The sequence below is a fragment of the Lygodium microphyllum genome, chromosome 13 (assembly GCF_053477565.2).
Source record: "Lygodium microphyllum isolate KBCC chromosome 13, Lygodium_microphyllum_v1.1.10, whole genome shotgun sequence".
NCBI classification, from domain to species: Eukaryota; Viridiplantae; Streptophyta; class Polypodiopsida; order Schizaeales; family Lygodiaceae; genus Lygodium; species Lygodium microphyllum.
In genome coordinates this window covers 98040764-98062109 of record NC_141147.1, presented here as the reverse complement: position 1 = coordinate 98062109, position 21346 = coordinate 98040764, and positions in this window count along the sequence as shown.

The window sequence follows — 21346 nt, the reverse complement described above, 5'->3', positions numbered from 1 at the left end:
GTTGTTGTTCCAAACATTTCCTTACTTTCGATGCTGTCTTGTAGAATTATGAAGTATCAAACACATGCTTAGTGTTTCGAGTCATGTTCACTGCAATGCATTCCCTGGATTATCAACAAATGGTTGAGATGATGAACATCCTAGACCGCATTTACAATCCATCGCCTGTGTATATGGAACAGAGATGGATGGGTGTTTCAGGGATCTATTACATAGCTGCCCATCGACCTGCATGTTACAACTATATATATCATCTCTCACTTGACTTGGGTCTCACCTATATATACTAACTCTACATCAATATGAATCATTCTTTGGGAGCATGTCTTGTGTATCTCTCTCGTACTCTCTCTCTCTCTCTCAACACTGCGTACCTTTGAATTAACTTGAAGAGAATCAAGTGGATGGAGGACTTAAAGATCGTGAAGCTATTCATCTTTATTGAGGCTCACGCAAAAATCAAGCTAATGCTGGGAGTTGCGCCAATTGCAAAGAGACCTTATAGAATGTCCATGCCGGAAGCAATTGAGCTGAAGGAACAACTCAAGCATTTGCTAGATCAGGGCTACATCCGTCCTAGCAGTTCACCATGGGGAGCTCCAGTACTGTTCCAAAAAAAGAAAGATGGAACGCTTCGACTATGTATTGATTACAGAGGGTTGAATCAATCAACTGTCAAGAACAAGTACCCTATTCCTAGAATAGATGAGCTTCTTGATCATCTTCAGGGTGTGAAGATCTTTTCCAAGATTGATCTCAGGTCTAGTTACTATCAGATAAGGATGAAAGAAGAAGATATCCCAAAGACGGCCTTCAACATAAGATATGGACATTTTGAGTTTCTAGTTATGTAATTTGGGCTTACGAATACACCTACCACCTTCAACAGGTTAATGCAAGATATCTTTAGGCCATATCTTGATGACTTCGTACTCGTCTTCTTCGACGATACTTTAGTCTATTCCAAACAGGAAGAAGATCATGAGCCCCAACTTTGGATTGTCCTTGAGATAATGAGGTCACATAAGATGTATGCTAAGATGAAGAAGTGTGCATTCTTCAAACATCAGATTGAATATCTGGGATTCATCGTATCAGCGGAAGGAATCTCAATGGATCCAGCCAAAGTTAGAGATGTTCTAGAATGGCCAATACCAAAAACTGTCAAAGAAATATGCAATTTTCTTGGACTGACAGGATGGTATAGGGTCTTCATAAAAAACTATGCTTTGATTGTAGCACCTCTGATGGACTTACTGAAGAAGCAGACATCCATTGCATGGTCAATTGCCGAGCAAACCAGCTTTGATAGATTGAAGCAAAGTTTGGTATCAGTACCTATCCTAAAACTTCCAGACCTCAGTAAGGATTTCGAGGTAGTAACTAATGCTAGCACACTTGCCTTAAGATGTGTGCTCATGCAAGAAGGTCACCCTGTAGCATACTCTTCAAGGAAACTGAAGAGCCATGATAAGAATTATGCTACCCATGATCGAGAACTGTTAGCTATCATCCATGCCCTAAAGCTTTGGAGACACTACCTGTTGGGTAACAAGTTTACTCTAGTGACTGATCATAAAAGTCTCAAGTGGATCTTTACCCAGAAGGAGCTCCACATGAGGCAACATCGGTGGATTGAAGTGCTGGAGGAGTATGACTTTGAAATCAAGTACTGACCTGGAAAGGAGAATGTAGTTGTTGTTGCACTCAGTCGTCGCAAGGCATTCTTTAATTCATTAATCTTGCAAAACCCATCAACTGCTAGATCTTTAGCCACAAAGGTGTCCATGCCAAACAACCTAATACTTGAGCTAGCTAGAGAGGAAGCATGCCATGATTCAGCCTATCAAAAGATGCTAAGAGAGATCCCTATCAAGGACCAGGACCAAAAACTACAAGCTAAGTACCATGAACTCTCTATCAATAGTGGACTTGTCTACTATAGAACGAGATTATGTTTACCGGCAAGCCAGTCACTTAATCAAAAGATACTGTGGAAAGCTCATGATTCCCCTTTCTCAGGACATCTTGGATATGCCAAGAATCTCAATGCAGTTAGGAAGAGCTACTATTGGGAAAGGCTTAAAGGTGACATTCTCAAATATGTCACTGAGTGTTTATCTTGTCAACGTATCAAAGCGGAACATGTCAAAATGCCAGGAAAGTTACAACCACTCAATATTCCCCAAATGAAATGGGAATTCATCAGTATGGACTTTGTTGTTGGCCTACCCCAAGTTCAGGGAGGATACAACTCCATCATGGTTGTGGTTGACATGCTTACTAAGGTTGCACACCTTATTCCAGTAAAGACAAACTCTAAAGCCTCAGACATTGCAAGATTGTTTATCAAGGAGATATTCAAGATACATGTGCTACCCAGGAGAATCATTATTGATCGTGATTCTCTCTTCACATCACATTTTTGGAGAGCTATCTTTGAAGCCATTGGGACTCAACTCTATTTTAGTACAGCTTACCATCCCCAAACTGATGGCCAAAGGGAGCAAGTCAATCAAGTCATCGAGGATACGCTAAGGGTGCACTGTTGTTGACCCCTTTTCAAGCATTGTATGATCATGACTGTCGAAGTCCCCTAAACTTCTCAGATCCAAACTTGAGGGTTGAACCTTCAAGGCAGATGTTGGAAGAGATGGATGACCAAGTAAAGTCAATAAGATAGGACATCCAAGCCGCCAAGGATAGATAGAAGGCATACGTGGATTTGAAGCATCAAGATAGAATCTTCGAGGAAGGAGACATGGTCTTCATTTGCGTACGCCCAAAGAAGAGTTCCCTATCCTTAGGAGATTGCAAGAAGCTAAGTCCAAGGTATTGTGGACCATACAAGATCCTCAAGTGCCTAGGACCTAATGCTTATAGACTGTAACTCCCTAACAACCTGAGGGTTCATAATGTACTCCATATCAGCCTATTGAAGAAGTATGTACCTAATCCTAGTCATGTACTTGATGACCAACAAGTTGTAATGCCTAGTCAAGGAGTCCTTGAGCTACGGCCTAACAGGATCTTATATCTTAGGGAGAGACAACTGAGATCCCAAACCTTGAGAGAATGCCTCGTCGAATCCTGAGGAGGATGCCACTTGGATAGATGAAAGCATTCTCAACCATCAATATCCCCAGTTTATCTCGAGATGAGGACATCTCGACTCCTCCAAGGGGGAGAGAATGTAATATTGCTACTGAGAAATATTACGAGGCCGCGTGAGTCTCAGTCAAATGACAATTTTGGCATTGAAGATACGGACGATGCGAACTTTCACAGTACACGACAACATGACCCTCCATTGGCCAAACGACACAAGGTTTAAAGAAACCTGCATATCTTCGTATGAACATCCTCTTGGGAGGAGGTCAAGAGGATACTCTTACATTTATTGCAATTTTTTTTTTAATCCTCTTTCCCCCAGCCAAAGCATGGCTGAGGGAAGAGTATGGGCCTATAATGGGAGAGTGTAGTGGTGAAAGAGGGGATTGCATGTGGGCCACCACGTGGGGGAGGGAGGCCTTACCCCCTCTTCCTATAAATACCCCCCCTCAAAGGGGTTGAGGAGGAAAGGAGTTGAGAATCGTGAGGCTGTCAGAAAGGAGGGAGGAGCCGAGACGTTGCCAAGCCAAGGGAGAAAGAGGCTGAGGAGGGTCATGACGCCGCCAGTTTGTGAGGTGGAGAGGAAGCTGCCAAAGCTGCCACCTGGGCCGTGAAGTCGTCGCCAGCTGCCAAAATCCACCGCCTTCCTCTCTGTCCACGTGGTTTCTCCACGATCCCTAGAAGCTTCCCGGAAGCTTCTGGGGAAGCTTCTAAGGGGGGCCTCTCTAAGCCCCCTTTTCTATTGCCCTTCCCATGGGGTTTTTATAACTCCCCCGGGGTCTAAGCACCCCTTTCCATGGGATTTCCTATGCAAGTCCCTTTTTGGGCCATTTACCCCGGGGTTCTTCAAAACTTTTTGTCCTTGCATCCCCGAGAATGAAACCCTTTCGGCCCTTGGTTTCCCCAAAAGTCACCAAGCCCGGGTTTTTAAGCCCTTTTCATAGAATTTGCACAAGGCTATTTAACCCCTGTTTCCTATTAAATCCTCCCCTTGCATTCCACAAAGCCATTTTTAACCCCTACCGTGGATTTTCCAACCCCACACAAGTTCTTTAAAGGCTCCCATGACATTCCCACTCAAGTTGTATTAGCAAGTTTTAAACCCTCTTTTCATTGGTTCTCCTCAAGTTCACTTTAACCACCGGATTCAAAAACCATCTTTCCTGTTGCAACTCCCACAAGCCTATTAAAAAGACCCTTCCCTTTTAAACCCTCCGAAAGCCCAAATTTCTTTCCCCTCTTAAAGCTTCGAGGAGGAAGCCTATAAGGTCTTCCAAAGCCCAATTCCACAAGATGGAGCATCGATCAAGGAAGCCAATTCTCAAAGGGAATTGCACATGCGAGGGAGATGGGCCAAGATCATAAGTTTGTGGCCAAGGCAAGAAGGTCAAATTCGCAATGGCCCCTAAAAAGGCACAAGGCGCAACTACAGGAGGATCATCTCCTAACATCCATGTGGACATTTCACTGAATCCACAAGTCTAGGTTTTCTTCCTATTTTTAATTTATGTCAGAATATCGTAATTATGCATGGTTCATTCACGAAAGTAAGATGCACTTTTACGATTGAAAAACATCGGCTATCTTAGGGAAAATAACTCACAATCGAGGAATCGATCATTTGTATTTTTCAAAGGAATGAATGAAATAAGGACATAAGACATTTATGCATTCTTAGCAAATTGTTTATATGCATTGCAAAGTAACGAATTTAGATCAACTAATGATCATCTTTACGAAGTTGAAATTATTGTTGTACACTTCGATTAGGCATGGAAAGATAAAATCGCATGTTGCATCATGAGATATCTCTTTCTTCGCAAGGATTCATTTAAGAAGATTGCTAACAACCGTAGGAATTTGCAAGGCATGGAAAGGGTTCTAGAGCTGCAGGAAGTAGATTAAACTCTAGTCAATTGGCATAAATCTCAATCAAATAGTTACGAAAGGTTGTGTAATGCTCATTCAGCGTATGAATATCTCATTTAGAAATGAAGTTAGGGAAAGGCTGCATGGTTCATTTTAACATAAACCCTAAAAGCTTAGCAGCATGAATCGTGAATGCATTTTTAGAAGGATCAATGGAAATTATGTCATAACTTAACCTAGGCTTTGATCTTAACCAGAAAAGTTAGGGTTTGTAGATCTAATGATACGTAGGCAATAAATCATGTGATTACGAGAATGGTATCATAAATATCTTAAAGAATAGACAAGTAAATTGGTTTACCTTAAACACCTAAACCACGAGGGACTCGCTTAGGAGTGGTTTAATCGATGCAACATATCCCAAGTGCTAACTAGGATTTAGCACGTTAAGGACATGACTGAGTCGCACTTATTGCCAAAATGAAACTCTCGTATCCCTAAAGACCTGCCCACACTCATAGAATGTAGGGACAATAGGACATATTGTAAGAAACGATCTAGGGTTTCTACCCTAAGGATCGCTCGGTAAAGAGATGATACTCAGATTGAGTTGGAACCCTAGGACCGACAATGTCGGCCTAGTGCAATCAGAAACGGATTGGAAATAAAGACACCCTAATCCTGTTTCCTATCTAATCATGATCCCATGATTGGGAGATGCCGTTCGATGGGTAAAATAGTCCCATGGATTAGATGCGACACTTTTGCAACAAGTTGCAGAGTCGCATGATCTTGTGATTTGATCACAAGGGAATGGCCAATTCCTCAGAATGAGATTGGCAGATTCTTGCGCAAGTTTATCTTGCAAGAGAATGAGTAGTCATCCTGATATTATAGTACCTTTCTTGGGAAAGGTGACCAAGATAAGGGGATTAGATAATTGCTTGGAAGCAAAAGACCAATCAGTAATTTGGAATAACATAGTTACTGCTAACAGAAATAAGGTATTAGTTAAGTTGGGTTAATAGGGTACGGCCCTAACCCAAGGTCATACGAGTTAACAAACAAACCAGTTGGGAATCTTGCCGAGTCACAATTGATCTCGGATCAAATACTAGATGCATTCGGAGAGAAGGACTCACTCCTTAGCAGTTGGCCAAATAACGACCACTGGAAATGATTGTGCTTGTAATAGTTTAAGGAGCACTGTTTGCTTTGTTTGCTCAAGGAATTAAAGGATGAAAAGATATCTAATGCTTCAGGTTGAAGGCTTGAAGGGAGATCCAGCCTCAGTTACCCCCGACTGTTTGCCTGACCCTAACCAAGGGGGTTGTTAGCCGCACTGGGAAGGTGGACCAAACGCACCACGAGAGGTCTCTCCATTGAGCACTACCTGAGCAAGAGACGCTTGGGTGCCAGGGGGGCTTTGGCCATAAATCCCTCGCCTTTCGGGCCCTGCACAAGAGGCCAATGTGACTCGGGATTGGATCTCGAGGCCCTCATACTAGTCTACGGGCGGAATCTTGGAATAGTAATCCCTGTGCCTTCGGGCGGATTATGGATAAGTCTACGGGCTGGACTTTATAAATGTATTCCAAATATAAATATGATAACATGTTGAAAAGGAACTTGTTTGACACTGCTTTTCTATGTCAAGTGCTATGATTACGTGAAGGAATCGGTGCCTAACGGGTTAATTAAGGAAGCCGCTTCTAACTAAATGGGGTAGGCAATTAGACAACTAAAACAATTAAGGAAAGTGTAGTGGATGTGGCCATGGGTCAGTCCTATGGATGGGTGGTCCCGATTGGCCGAGAACTTTTCTCAGTATGATTGAAAGCAAGAAGATCACTTCAAAGGAAATGAATAGCAAGGGTGCTGACCTATAGTCTAAGTTATAATAATCCCGACTTACGCTATTTTAGGGGAACGGAATGGGACTATGCCTTATGGTAAAGACATCGAGCCTTGCATTCCCTCTTGTTTCCCATTCTCCTTGAACCAAGTGCAGTGTGAATCCGCTTCGACCCTGGCATTTCTGCGTAAAGTAGTTCGCTCAAGATTCGACGCTAGTTGCTATTTAGGAAATGACCATTGGGAAAAACCCTGATTCAGGTCGGTCCTAAGTGGGAATTTCCAGAATACTTCCGCTATGTGGCAGACGCGAAAAGTCCTAGATCGCAAACCCCATAACATTCCATGGGAGTGCTCGGCGGAGCTTTCTAGACATCCTTTCCGATGGACTGCTAAGATGTGTCCTGAAGAGAATAGGTGGACACGTTACAGTTGGCATCAAAGCAAACCAACGAAGGATTTGTTTTTTTAAGAAATCTTGATAAGAAGAAGTAAAGCAAATGTTGTTGTTCTGAACATTTCCTTACTTTCGATGCTGTCTTGAAGAATTATGAAGCATCGAACAGATTCTTAGTGTTTCGAGTCATGTTTATCACTGCGATGCATTCCCTAGATTATCAACAAATGGTTGAGATGATGAACATCCTAGACCGCATTTACAATCCATCACCTATGTACATGGAACGGAGATGAATGGGTGTTTTAGGGATCTATTACATAGCTGCCCATCGACTTGCGTACCTTTGAATTAACTCGAAGAGAATCAAGTGGACGGAGGACTTAAAGATCATGAAGCTGTTCTCTTTATTGAGGCTCATGCAAATGTGACCCTACATGTCGGAGGTCGAAGGGTTAATCACAATAAGTATGTGTATAGGGAAGTGATTCGAGTAATCCCTACCGACCGAATCAAGGTGTTGGGAGGCCATGAGAGGAACGGATATCAAAGGAAAAGATACCCTAATCTTCCAATGACCTATCGATTCCTGAAAATCGATGACCCCAATCCGTAGTACTACTCAGTTCCTGTATCTGAATGCAATAACATATTATTCTCCTCGAATTAATGTATCAGCTTGTTCCAATGCCCAAGAATAATTGTACTCCGAAAGGGCTATGCCCATATGAATGAAATAAGACTTCTTCTTAACAATGATTGTCTTGACTGTGAATATTGATAAAGAAGTAAAGTGACTTGGTCACTTGGCTAAAAGCTAAAATAGATATGTAATGTAATATGGAATTCTTACTAGGAGGGAAAGTCGACTTTGGTCAGATTTAGGGTCATGAACCTAGGTATCCATGAGTATCTACTCGGAACGGTAAACCTAATGATGCCTACATCCATTGTGAAAAGGGCCAAACTTCCTTTCGAAACTCTGAAGGGGAATTGGTCACAACTCAAGGTGAGGCTAGAAAGCCAAAAATTCAATTGGCCAAAGCATCTTCGATTATAAAGGGGGTCAGAAAGGGACTACCTGTCTACTTGATTAAGCTCAACAAGTTAGATCAAGAAGCACGAGTCTAGTGAAGGACCTTCTTCGCTAAAGGAATATGTGGATGTATTTCCTGAAGAGTTGACAGAACTACTCATAGAATATGTGCCAATTGCAAAGAGACCTCATAGAATGTCCATCCGGGAAGCAATTGAGCTGAAGGAACAACTCAAGAAACTACTAGATCAGGGCTACATCCATCCTAGTAGTTCACCATGGGGAGCTCCAATACTATTCTAGAAAAAGAAAGATGGAACGCTTCGACTATGTATTGATTACAGAGGGTTGAATCAATCAACTGTCAAGAACAAGTACCCTATTCCTAGAATAGATGAGCTTCTTGATCGTCTTCAGGGTGCGAAGATCTTTTCCAAGATTGATCTTAGGTCTGGTTACTATCAGATAAGGATCAAGGAAGAAGATATCCCAAAGATGGCCTTCAACACAAGATATGGACATTTTGAGTTCCTAGTTATGTCATTCGGGCTTACGAATGCGCCTGCCACCTTCAACAGGTTAATGCAGGATATCTTTAGGCCATATCTTGATGACTTCGTACTCATCTTCTTTGATGATACTTTAGTCTATTCCAAACAGGAAGAAGATCATGAACCCCAACTTCAGATTGTCCTTGAGACAATGAGGTCACACAAGCTGTATGCTAAGATGAAGAAGTGTGCATGCTTCAAACGTCAGATTTAATATCTAGGACTCATCGTATCAGCTGAAGGAATCTCAATGGATCCGACCAAAGTCAGAGATGTTCTAGAATGGCCAATACCAACAACTGTCAAAGAAATACGCAGTTTTCTTGGATGGACAGGATGGTATAGGGTATTCATAAAAAAACTAATCTTTGCAGCACCTCTGACGGACTTACTAAAGAAGCAAACATCCATAGTATGGTCAATTTCCGAGCAAACCAGCTTTGATAGATTGAAGCACAGTTTGGTATCAGAACCTATCCTAAAACTTCTAGACCTCAGTAAGGAGTTCGAGGTAGTAATTGATGCTAGCACACTTGCCTTAGGATGTGTGCTCATGCAGGAAGGTCACCTTGTAGCATACTCTTCAAGGAAACTAAAGAGCCATGACAAGAATTATGCTACCCATGATCGAGAACTGTTAGTTGTCATCCATGCCCTAAAGATTTGGAGATACTACCTATTGGGTAACAAGTCTACTCTAGTGACTGATCAAAAAAGTCTCAAGTGGATCTTTACCCAGAATGAGCTCCACATGAGGCAACGTTGGTGGATTGAAGTGCTGGAGGAGTATGACTTTGAAAATCAAGTACCGACCTGGAAAGGAGAATGTAGTTGCCGTTGCACTCACTCGCAAGGCATTCCTTAATTCACTAATCTTGCAAAACCCATCAACAGCTAGATCTCTAGCCACAAAGGTGTCCATGCCAAACAACCCAATACTTGAGCTAGCTAGAGAGGAAGCATGCCATGATTTAGCCTATCAAAAGATGCTAAGAGAGATCCCTATCAAGGACCAAGACCAAAAACTATAGGCTAAGTATCATGAACTCTCTATCAATAGTGGACTTGTCTACTAAAGAACGAGATTATGTATATCGGCAAGCCAACCACATAAGTAGAAGATACTGTGGAAAGCTCATGATTCCCCTTTCTCAAGACATCCTGGCTATGCCAAGTCTCTCAATGCAATTAGGAAGAGCTACTATTGGGAGAGGCTTAAAGGTGACATTCTCAAATATGTCACTGAGTGTTTGTCTTGTCAACGTATCAAAGCCGAAACATGTCAAAATGCCAGGAAAGTTACAACCACTCAATATTCCCCAAATGAAATGGGAATTCATCAGTATGGACTTTGTTGTTGGCCTACCCCAAGTTCAGGGAGGATACAACTCCATCATGGTTGTGGCTGACATGCTTACTAAGGTTGCACACCTTATTCCAGTAAAGACAAACTATAAATCCTCAGACATTGCAAGATTGTTTATCAAGGAGATATTCAAGCTACATGGGCTACCCAGGAGAATCATTAGTGATCATGATTCTCTCTTGACATCACATTTCTGGAGAGCTATCTTTGAAGCCATTGGGACTTAACTCTATTTTAGTACAGCTTAGCATCCCCAAATTGATGGCCAAACGGAGTGAGTCAATCAAGTCATCAAGGACATGCTAAGGGCACATTGCTATCGTGAACCAAAAAGGTGGATTCAATACTTGTCTTTGGTTGAATTTGCCTACAATGCTTCTTACCAACAAAGTATTTAGAGGACCCCTTTTCAAGAATTTTATGGTCATGACTATCGAAGTCCTATTAAACTTCTCAGATCCAACCCTGAGGGTTGAAGCTTCAAGGCAGATGTTGGAAGAGATGGATGAACAAGTAAACTCAATAAGACAAGACATCCAAGCCGCCAAGGATAGACAGAAGGCATACGTGGATTTGAAGCATGAAGCAGATTTGAAGCATGAAGATAGAACCTTCGAGGAAGGAGACATGGTCTTCATTTGCGTACGCCCAGAGAAGAGTTCCCTATCCTTAGGAGATTGCAAGAAGTTAAGTCCAAGGTATTGTGGACCATACAAGATCCTCAAGTGCCGATGACCTAATGCTTATAGACTGCAACTCCCTAAGAACCTGAGGGTTCATAATGTATTCCATATCAGCCTATTGAAGAAGTATGTACCTAATCCTAGTCCTGTACTTGATGACCAACAAGTTGTAATGCCTAGTCAAGGAGTCCTTGAGCTACGGTCTGACAGGATCTTAGATGTTAGGGAGAGACAACTGAGATCCCGAACCTTGAGAGAATGCCTCATCCAGTGGAAAGATTATCCTGAGGAGGATGCCACTTGGATAGATGAAAGAACTCTCAACCATCAATATCCCCAGTTTATCTTGAGATGAGGACATCTCGATTCCTCCAAGGGGGAGAGAATGTAATATTGCTGCTGAGAAATATTACGAGGCCACGTGAGTCTCAATCAAATGACAATTTCGGCATTGAAGATACGGAGGATGTGAACTTTAACGGTACATGACAACATGACCCTCCACTGGCCAAATGAGACAAGGTTTTAAAAAAACCCGCATATCTTTGTATGAACCTCCTCTTGGGAGGAGGTCCAGAGGATAATCTTATATTTATTTCAATTTGTTTTTAAATCCTCTTTCCCCCAGTCGAAGCATGGCTGAGGGAAGAGGATGGGGCTATAATGGAAGAGTGTAGTGGTGGAAGAGGGGATTGCATGCAGGCCACCACGTGGGGGAGGGAGGCCTTATTCCCTCTTCCTATAAATACCCCCCCTCAAAGGGGTGGAGGAGGAAAGGAGCTGAGAATCATGAGGCTGTCAGAAAGGAGGGAGGATCCGAGATGCTGCCAAGCCAAGGGAGAGAGAGGCTGAGGAGGATCGTGACACCGCCAGTTTGTGAGGTGGAGAGGAAGCTGCCACCTGGGCCGTGAAGTCGCTGCCAGCTGCCAAAATCCGCCGCCTTTCTCTCTGTCCATGTGGTCTCTCCACGATCCCCAGAAGATTCTTGGGAAGCTTCTAAGGGGGGGATCTCTAAGCCCCCTTTTCTATTGCCCTTCCCATGGGGTTTTTATAACTCCCCCGTGGTTTCAGCACCCCTTCCAGTGGGATTTCGCATGCAAGTCCCTTTTTGGGCTATTTATCCTGGGGTTCTTCAAAAATTTCTTTCCTTCCATCCCTGGGAATGAAACCCTTTCGTCCCTTGGTTTCCCCAAAAGTCACCTAGCCCGGGTTTTTAAGCCCTTTTCATAGCATTTCCATAAGGCTATTTAACCCCCGTTTCCTTTTAAATCCTCCCCTTGCATTCCTTAAAGCCATTTTTAGCCCCTGCTGTGGATTTTCCCCCCTACACAAGTTCTTTAAAGGCTTCCATGACATTCCCACTCAAGCCGTATTAGCAAGTTTTAAACCCTCTTTTCATTGGTTCTCCTCAAATTCACTCTAACCACCGGATTCAAAAACCATATTTCCTATTGCAACTCCCACAAGCCTATTAAAAAGGCCCTTCCCTTTTAAACCCTCCGAAAGCCCAAATTTCTTTCCCCTCTTAAAGCTTCGAGGAGGAAGCCTATAAGGTCTTCCAAAGCCCAATTCCAGAAGACGGAGCATCGATCAAGGAAGCCGATTCTCAAAGGGAATTGCGCGTGCGAGGGACACAGGCCAAGATCATAAGTTTGCGGCCAAGGCAAGAAGGTCGAATTTGCGATGGCCCCTAAAAAGGCACAAGGCGCAATGGCAGGAGGATCATCTCCTAACATCCATGTGGACATTTCACCGAATCCACAAGCCCAGGTTTTCTTCCTATTTCTGATTTACGTCGCAATATCATAATTATGCATGGTTGATTCATGAAAGTAAGATGCACTTTTACGATTGAAAAACATTGGCTATCTTAGGGAAAATAACTCACAATCGAGGAATCGATCATTTGTATTTTTCAAAGGAACGAATGAAAGAAGGACATAAGACGTCTATGCATTCTTAGCAAATTGTTTATATACATTGCAAAGTAACGAATTTAGATCAACTAATGATCATCTTTACGAAGTCGAAATTATTTTTGTACACTTCGATTAGGCATGGAAAGAGAAAATCCCATGTTGCATCATGAGACATCTCTTTCTTCGCAAGGATTCATTTAAGAAGATTGCCAAGAACCATAGGAATTTGCAAGGCATGGAAAGGGTTCTAGATTTCCATGAAGTAGATTTAACTCTAGTCAATTGGCATAAATCTCAATCAAATAGTTACGAAAGGTTGTGTAATGCTCATTCAGTGTACGAATATCTCATTCAAAAATGAAGTTAGGGAAAGGCTGCATGGTTTGTTTTAACATAAACCCCAAAAGCTTAGCAGCATGAATCCTGAATGCATGTTTTAGAAGGATCAATGGAAATTATGTCGTAACTTAACCTACGCTTTGATCTTAACTAGAAAAGTTAGGGTTTGTAAATCTAATCATACATAGGCAATGAATCATGTGATTACGAGAATGGTATCATAAATATCTTTAAAAATAGACAAGTAAATTGGTTTACCCTAAACACCTAAACCACGAGGGACTCGCTTAGGAGTGGTTAAATCGATGAAACATATCCCAAGTGCTAACTAGGATTTAGCACATTAAGGACATGACCGAGTCGCACTTATTGCCCAAACAAAACTCTCGTATCCCTAAAGACCTGCCCACATTCACGGAATGTAGGGACAATAGGACATATTTGCAAGAAACGATCTAGGGTTTCTACCCTAAGGATCGCTCGTTAAAGAGATGATACTCGGATTGAGTTGGAACCCTAGGACCGACAATGTCGGCCTAGTGCAATCAGAAACGGATTGGAAATAAAGACACCCTAACCCTGTTTCCTATCTAATCATGATCCCATGATTGGGAGATGTCGTTCGATGGGTAAAATAGTCCCATGGATTAGATGCGACACTTGTGCAACAAGTTGCAGAGTTGCATGATCTTGTGATTTGATCACAAGGGGATGGCCAATTCCTCGGAATGAGATTGCAGATTCTTGCGCGAGTTTATCTTGCAAGAGGATGAGTAGTCATCCTGATATAGTACCTTTCTTGGGAAAAGTGACCAAGATAAGGGGATTAGATAATTGCTTGGAAGCAAAAGACCAATCAGTAATTTGGAATAACATAATTAATGCTAACAGAATTAAGGTATTGGTTAAGTTGGGTTAATAGGGTACGACCCTAACCCAAGGAAATACGGGTTAACAAACAAACCTTTGGGGATCTTGCTGAGTCGCAATTGATCCCGGATCGAATGCTGGATGCATTCGGAGAGAAGGATTCACTCCTTAGCAGTTGGCCAAATAACGACCACTGGAAATGATTGTGCTTGTAACAAATTAAAGAGCATTGTTTGCTTTGTTTTCTCAAGGAATTAAAGGATGAAAAGATACCTAATGCTTCAAGGCCTGAAGGGATAGGCAGCCTCAGCTACCCCCGATTGTCTACCTGACCCTAACCAAGGGGGTTGTTAGCCGTGCCGGGAAGGTGGACGGAACCCACCATGAGAGGTCTCTCCGTTGAGTGCAACTTGGAGCAGGAGGACGCTTGGGTGCCAGGGGGGACTCTTGTGGTAAATCCCTCGCCTTTCGGGTCCTACACAAGAGGCCAATGTGAATCAGGATTGAATCTCAAGGCCTGCATACTAGTCTATGGGTGGAATCTTGGAATAGTAATCCCTGGGGATTGCTGGATAGCCTTCCGGTGGATTATGGATAAGCCTACAGGCTGGACTTTATAAATGCATTCCAAAGATAAATATGATAACCTGTTGAAAAGAAACTTGTTTGACACTGCTTTTCTATGTCAAATGCTATGATTACGTGAAGGAACCGGTGCCTAATGGGTTACTTAAGGAAGCCGCTTGATGCATGTCCAACTAAATGTGGTAGGTAATTAGACAACTAAAACAATTGAGGAAAGTGGGGTGGATGTGGCCATGGCTCTGTCTTACGGATGGGTGGTCCCGGTTGGCCGGGAAGTTTTCTCAATCATGATGGACAGCAAGAAGATAGCTTCAAAGGAAATGAATAGCAAGGGCGCTAACCTAGAGTCCAAGTTATAAAAATCCCGACTTATGCTGTTTTAGGGGAACGGAATGGGACTATGCCTTATGGAAGAGAGGTCAAGCCTTGCATTCCCTCTTGTTTCCCATTCTCCTTGAACCAAGTGTAGTGTGAATCGGCTTCGGCCCTGGAATTTTTGTGTAAAGTAGTTCGACGCTAGTTGCCGTTTAGGAAATGAACATTGGGAAAAACCCTGATTTAGGTGTCGGTCCTAAGTCGGAACGGTCAGAATACTTCCGCTACGTGGCAGATGCGGAAATTTCTAGATCGCAAACCCCATGACATTCCATGGGAGTGTCAGGCAGAGCTTTCTAGACATTCTTTCCGATGGATTGCTAAGACGTGTCCTGAAGAGAACAGGTGGACACATTACACGTTACTAGGGTAAACTTGTTACCCAACAGGTACTGTCTCCAAAGCTTTAGAGCATGGATGACAGCTAACAGTTCTAGATCATGGGTAGCATAATTCTTCTCATGGCTCTTTAGTTTTCTTGAAGAGTAAGCTACAGGGTGACCTTCTTGCATGAGCACACATCCTAAGGCAAGCGTGCTAGCATCGGTTACTACTTCGAACTCCTTACTGAGGTCCAGAAGTTTTAGGATAGGTGATGACACCAAACTTTGCTTTAATCTATCAAAGCTAGATTGTTCAGCGGTTAACCATGCAGTGGATGTTTGCTTCTTCAGTAAATCCATCAGAGGTGCTACAATCAAAGCATAGTTTTTGATGAAGACCCTATACCATCCTGTCAGTCCAAGAAAACTGCGTATTTCTTTGACAGTTGTTGGTATTGGCCATTGTAGAACATCTCTGACTTTGACCGGATCCATTGAGATTCCTTCTACTGATACGATGAATCCCAGATATTCAATCTGACGTTTGAAGAATGCACACTTCTTCATCTTAGCATAGAGCTTGTGTGCCCTCATTGTCTCGAGGACAATCCGAAGCTGGGGTTCATGATCTTCTTCCTGTTTAGAATAGAGTAAGGTTTTGTCGAAGAAGACGAGTATGAAGTCATTAAGATATGGCCTAAGGATATCCTTTATTAACCTGTTGAAGGTGGTAGGTGCATTCACAAGCCCGAATGACATGACTAGGAACTCAAAGTGTCTATATCTTGTGTTGAAGGCAATGGGATATCTTCTTCCTTGATCCTTATTTGATAGTAACCAGACCTGAGATCAATCTTGGAGAAGATATTTGCACCCTGAAGATGATCAAGAAGCTCATCTATTCTAGGAATAGGGTACTTGTTCTTAACAGTTGATTGATTCAACCCTCTGTAATCAATACATAGTCGAAGCATTCCATCTTTCTTTTTCTAGAACAACACTGGAGCTACCCATGGTGAACTGCTAGGGCAGATGTAACCCTGATCTAACAGTTGCTTGAGTTTCTCCTTCAGCTCAATTGCTTCCAGGATGGACATTCTATAAGGTCTCTTTGCAATTGGTGCAGCTCCTGGCACTAGCTTGATCTCATGGTCCTTTGTCGATAATCTAAGGAATGCATCGCGGTCATAAACATGACTCGGAACACTAAGAACCTGTTCGAGGCTTCATAATTCTACAAGACAGCATCGAAAGTAAGGTAATGTTCTTAACAGCAACATTTGCTTTACTTCATCTTATTAAGATTTCCTATAAAAACAAATCCTTCGTTGGTTTGCTCTGATACCAACTGTAACGTGTCCACCTGTTCCCTTTCAAGTCACGTCTTAGAAGTCCATTGGAAAGAGAGTCTAGAAAGCTCCGTCTGGCACTCCCATGGAATGTTATGGGGTTTGCGATCTAGGACTTTCCACGTCTGCCACTTAGCAAAAGTATTTCGATCGTTCCCACTTAGGACCGACCTGAATCAAGGTTTCCCCTAATGATCATTTTCTAAACGGCAACTTGTGTCAGACCCCAAGCAAACTACTTTACCTAGAAATGCCAGGGACAAAACCGATTCACGCTGCACTTGGTTCAAGGAGAATGGGAAACGAGAGGGATGCAAGGCTCGACCTCTCTACCATAATGCATAGTCCCATTCCGTTCCCCTAAAACAGTATAAACCGGGATTTTTGTAACCTAGACTCTAGGTCAGCGCCCTTGCTATTCATTTCCTTTGAGAAGATCTCCTTGCTGTCCATTACAATTGAGAAAAGTTCCCAGCCAACCGGGACCACCCATCTGTAGGACGGACCCATGGCCATATCCACCACACTTTCCTCAAGGTTACTTTAGTTGTCTAATTACCTACCACATTTAGTTGGACATGCATCAAACAACTTCATTAATTAGCCAGTTAGACACTAGTTCCTTCACATAATCTTAGCACTTGACATAGAAAAGCAGTGTCAAACAAGTTCCTTTTCAACAAGTTATCATATTTATCTTTGGAATACATCCATAAATTCCATCCCGCTGGCTTATCCATAATCCGCTCAAAGGCTATCTAGTAATCCACAGGGATTACTAAACCAAGATTCCGCCTGTAGATTAGTATGCGGGCCTCAAGATCCAATCGCGAGTCATGTTGGCTTCTTGTGCAGGGCTTGAAAGGCGAGGGATTTACGGCCAGAGCCCCCCTGGCACCCAAGCATCCTCTTGCTCCAAGTAGCGCTCAACGGAGAGACCTCACGCGGTGGGTTCGGTCCAAGTTCCCGGCGCGGCTAACAACCCCCTTGGTTAGGGTAAGGCATATAGTCGGGGGTAACTGATGCTGCCTCTTCCTTCAGGCCTTCAACCTGAAGCATTAAATATCTTTCCATCCTTTAGTTCCTTGACCAAACAATGAAAACAGTGCTCCTAAACTGTTACAAGCACAATCAATCCAATGGTCATCTATTTGGCCAACTGCTAAGGAATGAATCCTTCTTTCTGAATGCATCCAGCATTTGATCCGGGATCAGTTATAACTTGGAAAGATCCCCTAGGGTTTGTTTGTTAACCCTTTTGTCCTTGGGTTAGGGTCATACCCTGTTAACCCAACTTAACCAATACCTTAGGTTCCATACATTAACAATAAATCTTGGCGACCATGTCGCTCCAAATTGTTGACTGATCCTTTGCTTCCAAGCAAATACCTAATTCCCTTATCTTGACAATTTTTCCCTTATCTTGACAATCCCTTATCTCATTCCAAGGAATTGGTAACTCTCTTGTGATCAAACCACAAGATCATGCGACGTTGCAACTTGTTGCACAAGTGTTGCATCTATTCCATGGGATCATTTCACCCATCGAATGGCGTCTTTTGGTCACAGAATCATGATTAGATAAGAAGCAGGGTTTAGAGTGTCTTTTTACCCAACCCATTCCTAATTGCACTAGGCCGACAACGTTCGGTCCTAGGAATTCCAACTCAATCCAAGTTTCATCATTTGAACAAGTGATCCTTAGGGTAGAAACCCTAGATCTTTTCTCGCAAGAGTGTCCAATTTTCCCTAAATTCCATGAATGTGGGTAGGACCTTTGGGTATGAGGGTTTCGACTTGGCAACAAGTACGAAACTAGGTCAAGTCCTTAACGTGCTAAACCCTAGTTAGCACTTGGAGTATTTATTGTATCAATTTAACCCTAGTTAGCACTTTGAGTATTTATTGTATCGATTTAACCCTAGTTAGCACTTGGAGTATTTATTATATCGATTTAACCATCCTATGCGAATCCTTTGCGGTTTAGATGATTTACGTAATCCAGATTATTTGTCTTATGACAAGGACGAACCAATCCTAGGGATGTTAATTTGATCTAAAAGGGGAAAACTAGTTGCATTACAACACAATTCATGTAAGCACATGATTCATTGCCTCTACGTACGACTAGATTCACAATCCCTAACTTTTCTTATTAAGACCAAAGCACATGTTAAATTACGACATAATTTCCATTGATCCTACTAGGACTTGCATTCACAAATTATGCCACTAAGCTTTTAAGATTTTACCCTTAAATGAACCATGCAGCCTTTCCCTAAATACAACTCCTGATGAATGAAATTCTTTCGTACGATGAATGTGCATTATGTAACATTTCCTAACTACTAGGTAGTTAAATGAGATTCATGCCAATTTAAGCTAGAGTTAACCTATTTCATGCCATGCTTTGCTATTTCCTACGGTTGATAAAGACTTCCTTAATGAATCATTACGAAGAAGATTTGTCTAAAAATGCGACATGCGATTTAATCTTTCCGTGCCTAATCAAAGGTGTACTACAATAATTTCGACCTTGTAATGATAGTCATTAGTTGTACTAGACTCGTCACTTTGCAATGCACAGAACACAACTTGCTAATAAGGTACTAAAATGCATAGACACCTTATGTTTTTTTCGTTCATTCCATTGAAAGTACCAATGACCAATTTTGTATCATGAGTTAATTCTAATAAATTCTAAATAACCAATTTATTTCCAATTTCATTTAGCTAGGTGGATTTGAAAAGCATAAGATTTGATGAGATTTCTTCCATCTTGAGTCTTTTCCTCTCTCAGGAAACCTTAACAGGGACAGTTTTGGACAACAAGCTTATTTTCTCAAATTTCTTATCAAGATCATGGGGCTTTTGGTCAATGTCACTTCCTAAAGCCTCTACACAAAGGATAGTACCAACATTGCATGGATTTTCCACCATTGTGGGAGAATGGAGTGGATTCTTGAAGGATTCATGGAAGGGGCAGCCAATGTCAATTGAAGGAAGGGAATTATTGGATTCTCTTTCAAATTTTGAAGTTTCTTTGAAGCCTACTTTATACAATGAAGAGTAATCAGCATCTTCAACTCAAGTGGTATCTCTATTGAAGCCTTCTTCATCAAATTTTGGTTCCAATGGTCAATGGGAGCACTCTTCATGAAGATTCTTGATCAAGAAGCTAGATATTAGCATTGGAAAGTTTAAATGGGGATTTCTTGGATTAATTGAAGATGAAGTCAAGCTTTATTTGCTGAAGTCTAGTTCTATTTGGGGAGATTCCTTCATCAACAACAACACTCTTCTTCTACCAGCTTAAGAGGTATTCTAATCAATTTTAATCTCTGTTTAAATCCTTTTGCTGAGCTAAGTCCAATTGATGAAAGAGGGATTAAAATGATAAATAATCCCATACATTCTATCAAATGCATTTCATGAGAAAATCCATAGAGCTATATTAGTGATTGATCATTGCATAATCAATCTCATTCACTGAAATAATAATTTCCAAGTGCCTCAAATTCTCATCTCATTTACCTAACTTTGATATTGAATTGTTTGCTCCTTTTGTTCATTGACATGAATAAAAATTTTACCCAATGGTAAGTGGAATAAGAATTGTTAAGTAGTGAGTCACTGCTGAGATTATCCCTTACCTATCCCCATTTCAATTTCAGCCTATTCCATTCAAGTTCTTGCATATCATCAAAAGGGAAATCAAATTCTTTTCATTCCATGCATTTCATGCTGATTTTTAGAGCTTAGCATTGAACTGCCATGTATATACTTGGCAAATGTATGGAGTTCCCTTATAGGTCTACACAGTTGGTAGATTCATGAAAATTGAAGGTACAAGTCACTATATGATCAAAATAGAGCATTCACGGGGGGTTTAAAAAAGCAAGTCCCCAATTTGAAGTTTTTTCACAAAATTTTCCAAAACTTGGAGTTTTTCAATGTATTTGCCAAAACTTGGAGTTTTTTCACAAAATTTGTAACTTTATGAGGGATAAACTTGTTACCCATATTGAAAATTTGTATTAAGCAAGGTATTCAAGGGACCATTTTTTTCAAACTCTCAAAATATACCGAAGAGAGAAAAATGAACAAAATTGGGTTTCTACCACACATCTCAAAAAGTACCCTTATCAATCAGACTAATCTCTAAAATTATGAGTCAATCTAAACAAAACACAAAAAGAAAATATAGGAAAATATAATTATTTCTCTTGCAACTATTTAGGTAAATTATGAAAGCCACTTATATATAACTATTATATAGTATCGATATGTGGACTTGATAGCAACAAATGTCAATATCTTCCTCGTCTTTTTAACTAATCACTCCAAAGCTTCTCATATATGCAATGGTTGTAGGGAGCTTTAACTCTAACATATCTACAAGGGATATATCATTTTCGTCCTCTTGTTGAAAAATTTGGCCAAGTATTTGTTCAACCTTTCCAATGGCAAATGTTGCATCATTTATTGACCACTTCTCATCATAGTTTGTAGCTTTTGACAACGAATCTAGTTTACCATTTGCGGTTCTGAAGGTCTTTCTCATGTCTAGCTCCTCCTGTGTAGGTTTAGGCATGATTTGACTCATGTAGAATTTAAAGGAAACCTTGTGCTAAAAATAAAAATTAGTAGAATTGAGTATGGAAAGTGGAAGGAAGAGCAATATGCAAAAGAGAAGCAAAGAGTAGAGTTGTTGCATAA